Source organism: Pollachius pollachius (genome assembly GCF_949987615.1).
Source record: "Pollachius pollachius genome assembly, chromosome: 3".
In the NCBI taxonomy this organism is placed as follows: Eukaryota; Metazoa; Chordata; class Actinopteri; order Gadiformes; family Gadidae; genus Pollachius; species Pollachius pollachius.
The window spans coordinates 24,810,795-24,818,119 of NC_136936.1; the positions used below are offsets into that span (position 1 = coordinate 24,810,795).

The 7,325-nt window shown below is 38.2% G+C and overlaps 1 long non-coding RNA gene across 1 annotated transcript; it reads right to left on the reverse strand.

The window, feature by feature from the left end:
• Positions 1-1,938: 1,938 nt before the first annotated feature.
• LOC307073471 lies at positions 1,939-3,227 on the reverse strand. Its single transcript, XR_013811730.1, has 3 exons — positions 3,150-3,227; positions 2,697-2,783; positions 1,939-2,096 (listed from the first exon to the last, which is right to left on the reverse strand). It is a non-coding gene; the product is annotated as an uncharacterized lncRNA (long non-coding RNA).
• Positions 3,228-7,325: the final 4,098 nt, after the last annotated feature.

Consider the following 7,325-nt stretch of genomic DNA (forward strand, 5'->3'; position numbering starts at 1 on the left):
GGCTTGTAAGTCTGGGTTTGAAAACTCAACACCTTGTAAAAAAGGTTTTGCAACACTGAAAAAAGAGATTATAGCCTGAAAAAAAAATTAAAACATCTGCAAACATGATTTTGTGTTCTATTTTATCTTCTTCATCATTTTCACCAACACATTTTCAAAGTTTCAAAAATGTCACCAGCGCATTTGCAGAGTTTCAAATCTGGCACTGTTCTAACAGTGTATTTCATTGTTTCCCGGTTTTGAAACCTTGTAAATGGGATTCTGCAAACAGGTGTTCGTACATTGAGAAATATGTTTTGAAAGGTTGAATAATTATTTTTAAAAACTTGTAAAGGTGTAAATTTACACCATTGCAATATATTTTTTCAGAACTGACTTTTCAGCACTGACTTTTCAGAGATTTGACCACACAGGCGCAAGCTTTGAGTCACGTGATTATTGGCAGTGTTCTGTCGCGCATTCGTTTTGAAACTCCCTGACAGTCAAAGGTCTGAAATCGTTGATCTGCAAAAAGGAAAAAAAAAACGTTCCTGGGGGCGGGACCATTTGGCTCTAAACCTGTTGGTTGCTCTCTGCTGACGTACATTCCAATCACGTGTGCCGTTGACCGGGCTGTGCGTGATTGACAGTGCTCTGCCGATGACAAGAATAACAAGCGACCTGCGCGGTTGATTTTGTTTTCCATTTTCTGGAACCATGGCTGGGAACGGAAACCGTAAAGGGACACCGTGGAAAATAAATAAAAAATTAACGTTTCTCGTGAGCACGAGAAAGTAACTGGTGAACACGAGACATTGGGACATTTCACACATCTTGAATAAACCCTGCTGAGTGGGGACATTTCGCACACCTGTACGTTCTCGGTTATCAGATACTTAACATTAAGTTTCACTGAAACAAAACCATATAAGATGTATTGTGGGGACGTCGGGAATGTCCCAGACTACAGTGACATTTGGCCCTGATTCAGATGCTTCCTGAATATCCAATGTTTTAATATTCAATAGAAGAAATGATCATTTATTGAAATTGATTCATATAGTTTCAAACAAAGATACCATCAATCATAAAGTTATTCCAAGACATTCTTGAATTGTATATACCTAAACACTAGTTGTGTCACGTACCTGCTTCCGCCATGGGCAGTCCTCAGTCTGTGGTCATCGTTCACCAGGCGGCCGAAAGAACCATCTTCTTTCGAGATATAAAAAAAAAAAAATATATAGAGAAAAATGGAAAAAATATTACTTTTCATGCCCCAGACAGCCTCTCTCACTGCTTTTAGTCTCCACCAGCAACTCTACATAGATTTCTTTTCATTAAAACACAATTTACTAGCATGCAAGATCACAGTTTTACATGACAGATATTGATTGAGTAAGCCTATAAGTTATGTAGGCTTGTAAATGCAGGGGACGACAGGCAGAACACTTCCATAGATATATAATGACTAGATATCGCCTGAGCTGCGCTGTTCTGCGGAACGTATGCATCAATGGTAACAAATAAATTGTAAAAAGACACACCGTGTGAAGATATTTTTTCATTTTGGCAAGTAGCCGTGTAATAAGCAGGATAATGTATAGAACGTTTCCGGACATTATCAAAAATAAGCCCCTTCATGGCGAAGCAAGACATCTCCACTTTCGCATCGGTGTCCGGTTCGCCCTTTTCCGATAATGACCGGCGTTCTATACATTATCCCTTACAAACATATATAAATGGCGGTGTTGAAAGATTAATATTAGAAATAAAACTACCCTTGCATTGTATATTGAGGTACTTGTGTCTCAGCAGCAGCATAGTTTATACTTTCCTGTAGTTGGTAGCAGGCTACAGCAGCGGCGGATAAGTAATTATTGGATTAGTTTTGTGTAAGCAAAATGACTTCAGTATAAGGTAGTATAGTTAAGGTGCAATTTAAAATCTTACCACCATGTTTTGCCTCCCCACTTGAAGACGACCAAAAATCCAGAACATGCAGGAGTTATTAATTCTTCTTCTCTTTTTAGCCTCACCATCGCTTATCAAATCTCCCCTGTATTCCACTATAAAATCTCCTTTGGAGAATGAACCTATGGCAAACACCCCACGCCCTGCAAAAACGAAAGAAAGACATCTTTAATTAAAACAAGAAAAGTAAAACATACAATTGTCAGCCTGTCACAATAGATAAAGAGTGACAATAACACATAAATTGGCTTTCTAAGAAGTTTTGCAATTGTAATCATGTTTCTTAAATACAGTATAATGCTTGGGTATTGGCATCAATTACCGACATACGTGTAAGCATAACCTCTCTTTGGGACACTGGTCAATCATTATATTAGAAATGACAGGAAGATTAATGTAGCTTATTGAATACAGAATAAATACATCCAAAATAGTTATTTTGGTAAAGTTTATATTTATGCTGTCAGATTTCACTGTGACCTTTAAAATCGGTCTTGGTTTATTCTACTGTATACTGTAGGAAACTCACTGAGCAAAATCACACTCTGATTTAACCAATCTACAGTACAATAATAAGTGTAATTAAATCCAATTCTTTAGACCTGCTTAGCTAATGGAGAGAGGAATTAGATATGGTATCACTTTAAGACACGTGTTTTGTAATTTATTATCCCACTTCCACCCATCCATTGATAGATACCATATGTCATAATTTTACCTTTTACTGCATTGATGTACCTTACCTGTACCAGTTTCCATGTTTTGTCAGTCTTTAAACAGACATGGTGACAGGCATCTGTGAGGGAACTGATTCTTGGTGGCATTGCAAACTGCAGAGAAATAAAAAAGTGAGATCGATTTGACTTCAGTTCTAGTTAAATCATACTACATTGGATGCATTCAAAGTTGGTAGCTGAATAACACATTTTCATTTTGCGAAATGTTAAGCATATTCTACGCTTGAGGAACTGCAAACATTCTATGCTTATAACATTCTATATGTGCACACAGCTGAAACACCCTGAAAAGCCAGCACCTGTTTACTCATAGAAGATGAGTAGACATGCTGCGGATGCTAATGCTAACTAGCTAACGTAACATGTGTGATTGGATAGACTTCAACAAGCAGACCGGCTACATGATGCATAAAGCTCTCGCTATTAAGCGATATTCCAAGACAATTGTTGAATACTTACTGAACACGCCACTTGCTCCGGGTAAATCCTTAATATGCATGAATTCGACGGTTTCACAGCGATAAAAGGCTCTCCTTCTATGTTGAACCTGAGGTTGAAGCTGAAGGTACATTTGACTTCCTGTCTTATTTCACATTAAAACCATACGGCCAAAGTCACAAGCCCCTTACTAGTATTGGAAGAATGTATTGTTTGGACTCTTAGAAAAATAAGAAAACAATCGGGAATATATGTTTAATCTTATTATTATGATGGCAAAATACAATATCTATAAATGCCAATTCACTAATAAGAAGTCATGTGTTATTGCTTTTACTAGATCAAGCAATATATTCTTTCAATCCAACACACTAATTATAAAGCAATTAAAATTCCTATAAGTTGTATTGAATAAATAAAGTTTGAATAAAAATTAAATTAATAAAAGCCCCTTACTCACTGATATTCTACCAATTGACCAGAAACCACTTTGCATTGTCCTGTTGCACTGGCTTATCAATATACAGCACCAGTTTACGTGGCTGTGGGTTACTCCTAACCATTGGCGCAGGCTGATTATGCATTACTTTTTCTTAATACGCGAACTTGTTTTGTGTTAAATTGAGAACTCGTTGATATCTAACTTACTTTGTGCGCACAAGCACACAATTAGAACATGCCAAAGTAATCTGCCTATGGCGATATATAACTTGTTTCTTCTCTGCACAAGTACTTAGAGCTGTAGTTGGCAACTGTTGCAAATAAATGTTTCCAATAGCCTAATTGTTGATTAACACTGAAAGAAGTTCTTAGTTTTTGAATACATACTTTATGGGGACCAGGAAGGGGCGGTACTTACCATATTTGGTAGTGGTGTGTGTGAACTATTAAGTGCAGTACCAACTTGGGATCCGTAGGGGGCAATAGTGAGAAATCTGTGTGTGTCTGTGAGCCCGACAGAAAATGGTGAATTATGGGCAAAAGCTAAAATTCACACAGGCACCTTCAGAATGACTCCTGCATTCATTTAAAACACTTTCCCTTATGGGGACCTAGATTTTGGTCCCCGTATTGTCAGAGGTCCCCACGCCGTGACTGTGTGAACAGATCAATGTCCCCACAAGTATAGGAATACAAACACACACACACACACACACACACACACACACACACACACACACACACTCACACACACACACACACACACACACACACACACACACACACAGACGAAGTCATTGCCTCAAAATATGAATAGTGCCTAAAGGTTACAGTTAAACTATAAAGACTATTTAACTCCCAATATGGCAGAAGGCCCTACCTTGATAATATTATAATGCATGATAATACAAAGATATTAAAGCACATTTCTGTTTCTGATTTTGTAGAAACCAAGACATTCCTGGCCGTGAAGATCCTGCCAGCCCTTGTGCCCAACAGTGTGTACAGGGTTGGAAGACGAAAGCTTCGTCATAGTGTGGAGGAGGCCAGAGGAGCCTTCCTCGATGTTCAATCAGTAAGTCCTTTCTCCCCTTTTTGAATATTGCTACTGTTTTGGTTATTGCTTTATAGCTATACTATGTTCTCGGAAATAAATAAATAATATATATATATATTATTTATTTTAAATATGAGGCCTTTCCCCCTTTCTTTTCTGTACTCTAGATTGGAACGAACATGGCCGACTATTTATTGGACGATGGGGCAGCGAGGGCATACCCCTACATACTGGTCCAGGGGGACAACTGTTCCCAAATTTAGAAAATGTTATAGATTTTTGGATTTGTGAGTTATTGTTGCTATTGATATTGCTATTGTTACTATTGTGATTTGCACATGATCATTGCACTTTTGTTATTAAAAAAAACTGTTTTTCCCATATTTTGGTCTGATCATTATTCATTGCTCCATACCTGTGCATAGGCCAGATTAAAAAATAACATGAAATATTAAGAATATATTTAATATTTGGTAAATAAATAAGTGTATTCAGGATGATCACTGAATTGTGCTAACATTAAATAAAGAAGAAATACCCCATTTGTTTTAACTCATAAATTAAATTAATTTAACCCAACCTTGTTGACTAGTTAACCCAATTCTGTAGTCAATACAACCAAAATACTGGGTTAGCAAAGTAACTCAACTGTGGTATAAATATAACAAAAAGCGTTGTTAAAATAACCCAGCAGTCTGGGTAAACGGGTAACCCAACATGTTGGGTTAAACCGTCAACCTATTTGGTTGGGTTATCCTAACTCAACGCTTGGTCAGCCCTATATTAAACCAGCAGTTGGGTTAAGATTGGGTTGTTTTTAACCCAGAATTTCTTAGAGTGTATAGTGCCATACCGTCAATATGAATTTCATTCAGGCTGGTCAATGGTCAGACACAGATCTTGTTATAACGATAATTGAATAAAAGCTATGGTCTACTTATAATATTATAAATAAATAATTGTATATTTATATATAATATATATTTTAATATTTAATTATTTAAACACAATAACGGCTTTAAACATGTGACATGCCTACGTTTATTTGGCCTTTTCTTTTCAATGGGCTTGCGTCAACGTCACGTGACTCAGCACCACGTGAACTAGGGTCCGCTGGTTAGGAAATAGACAGATATTCCAAGGTTTCCTTCAAAAGGCACCTTGGAATATGTTATTTTCCACAGTTTAGACTTGTAATTAATAAGTAACTTTTTTAATGAACTCGTTTTTTTTAAATCGCTGTCTGGTGGTTTGTTACGTCACTCTGAGAGACGCGCATGGACAGATTTTATAGTGACACAGTATATAACCTATTCTTGAAAGCAAAACACCAAGCTCATTGATTTAACGAGGCAGGGTTATTTGAAACAATTGATTGAATATGTGTGAGAGGTCATTCCTCCTCTTGAGTGTGCTTCCTATTTATGTCTAATGTACACCCCTACTGTCCACAATGTGTGTATGTCGTTCTCGGGACCCCGGGAAATGTGGGTATACATTTTGGCATCTCTAGCTATCTCGTAAAGGCGGGAAAAGAGGCGTGGCCTCCAACAGTAGCGTAAATGTACATTAGACAGAGGTTAGTTTCTAGTCCCCATTTTTTGTGGGATGGAGGTGTACATTTGTGGCTTAAGGTGTGTAGACACAGCTGGCCTTTGGCCAAGTTTTTGGAGTCGGGGTCCAAAAGGTCAAAAGGAGCCGGCACCACGCCGCTTATGAGATAACAAAAAGTTAATGTGCATTTCTCTCAGAACTTTTTGTCATTATTAAAGAGAGGCCTGATTCTCAGGTATGCATGTTGGATGGCTAGGGTGTAGGTCTGGGAAGAACTTCAGGCCAAAATCTTGCAAGCGAGCTACTGGGTGAGGTGCAACGAGATGGAGCACTTGCTGAGTCATTTCCTGTAGGGATGGAGCCACAAGTTGATGTGTATGCGTCCTTTGAGACCCCCTTTGATATAAAAGAGACCCCAGGTCTATAGTTTACTTGTAAATGTCCTCGACTCAGTCACCTATTGCATCACTTCCTTTAGGGCTTCGGCCTCCTAATTGATCATTGTAGTATTATTAAATGCCCTCTTTCATATATATGGCACCACCACCACTGGGACGTGGCAACAATTCTCCAAATCCATATGGGGAGGGGGGGGGGGTGCTTGTGGACAGTAGGGTTGTACACTAGACATAAATAGGAAGCACACTCAGGAGGAGGAATGACCTCTCACACATATTTAATTAATTGTTTCAAATAACCCTGCCTTGTTAAATCAATGAGCTTTGTGTTTTGTGTGCTTTCAAGAATAGGTTATAGGCTGTGTCACTATAAAATCTGTCCATACATCTCTCTCAGAGTGACGTAACAAGCCATCAGGCAAAGATTTAAAAAAAACGAGTCAAGTTAATTAAAAAAGTAACTTATTAATGAGAAGTCTAAACTGCAGAAAATAGAAACATCCAAGGTGCCTTTTGAAGGAAACCTTGGAATATCTGTCTATTTCCTAACCAGTGGACCCTAGTTTACGACAAAAACAACACAATTGACGGCAGCTCCGTTGCTGCGTGGTTTTTGGAGCCATGTAAGGATAGCAACCACCATAGCAACCATAACAGTCAAGTGACGAGGACGCAGCCCCATTGAAAATAATAGGGCATGTCATGATTAGAGCCGTTATTGTAATGCGTTTTCTGCGGTGGACCAAC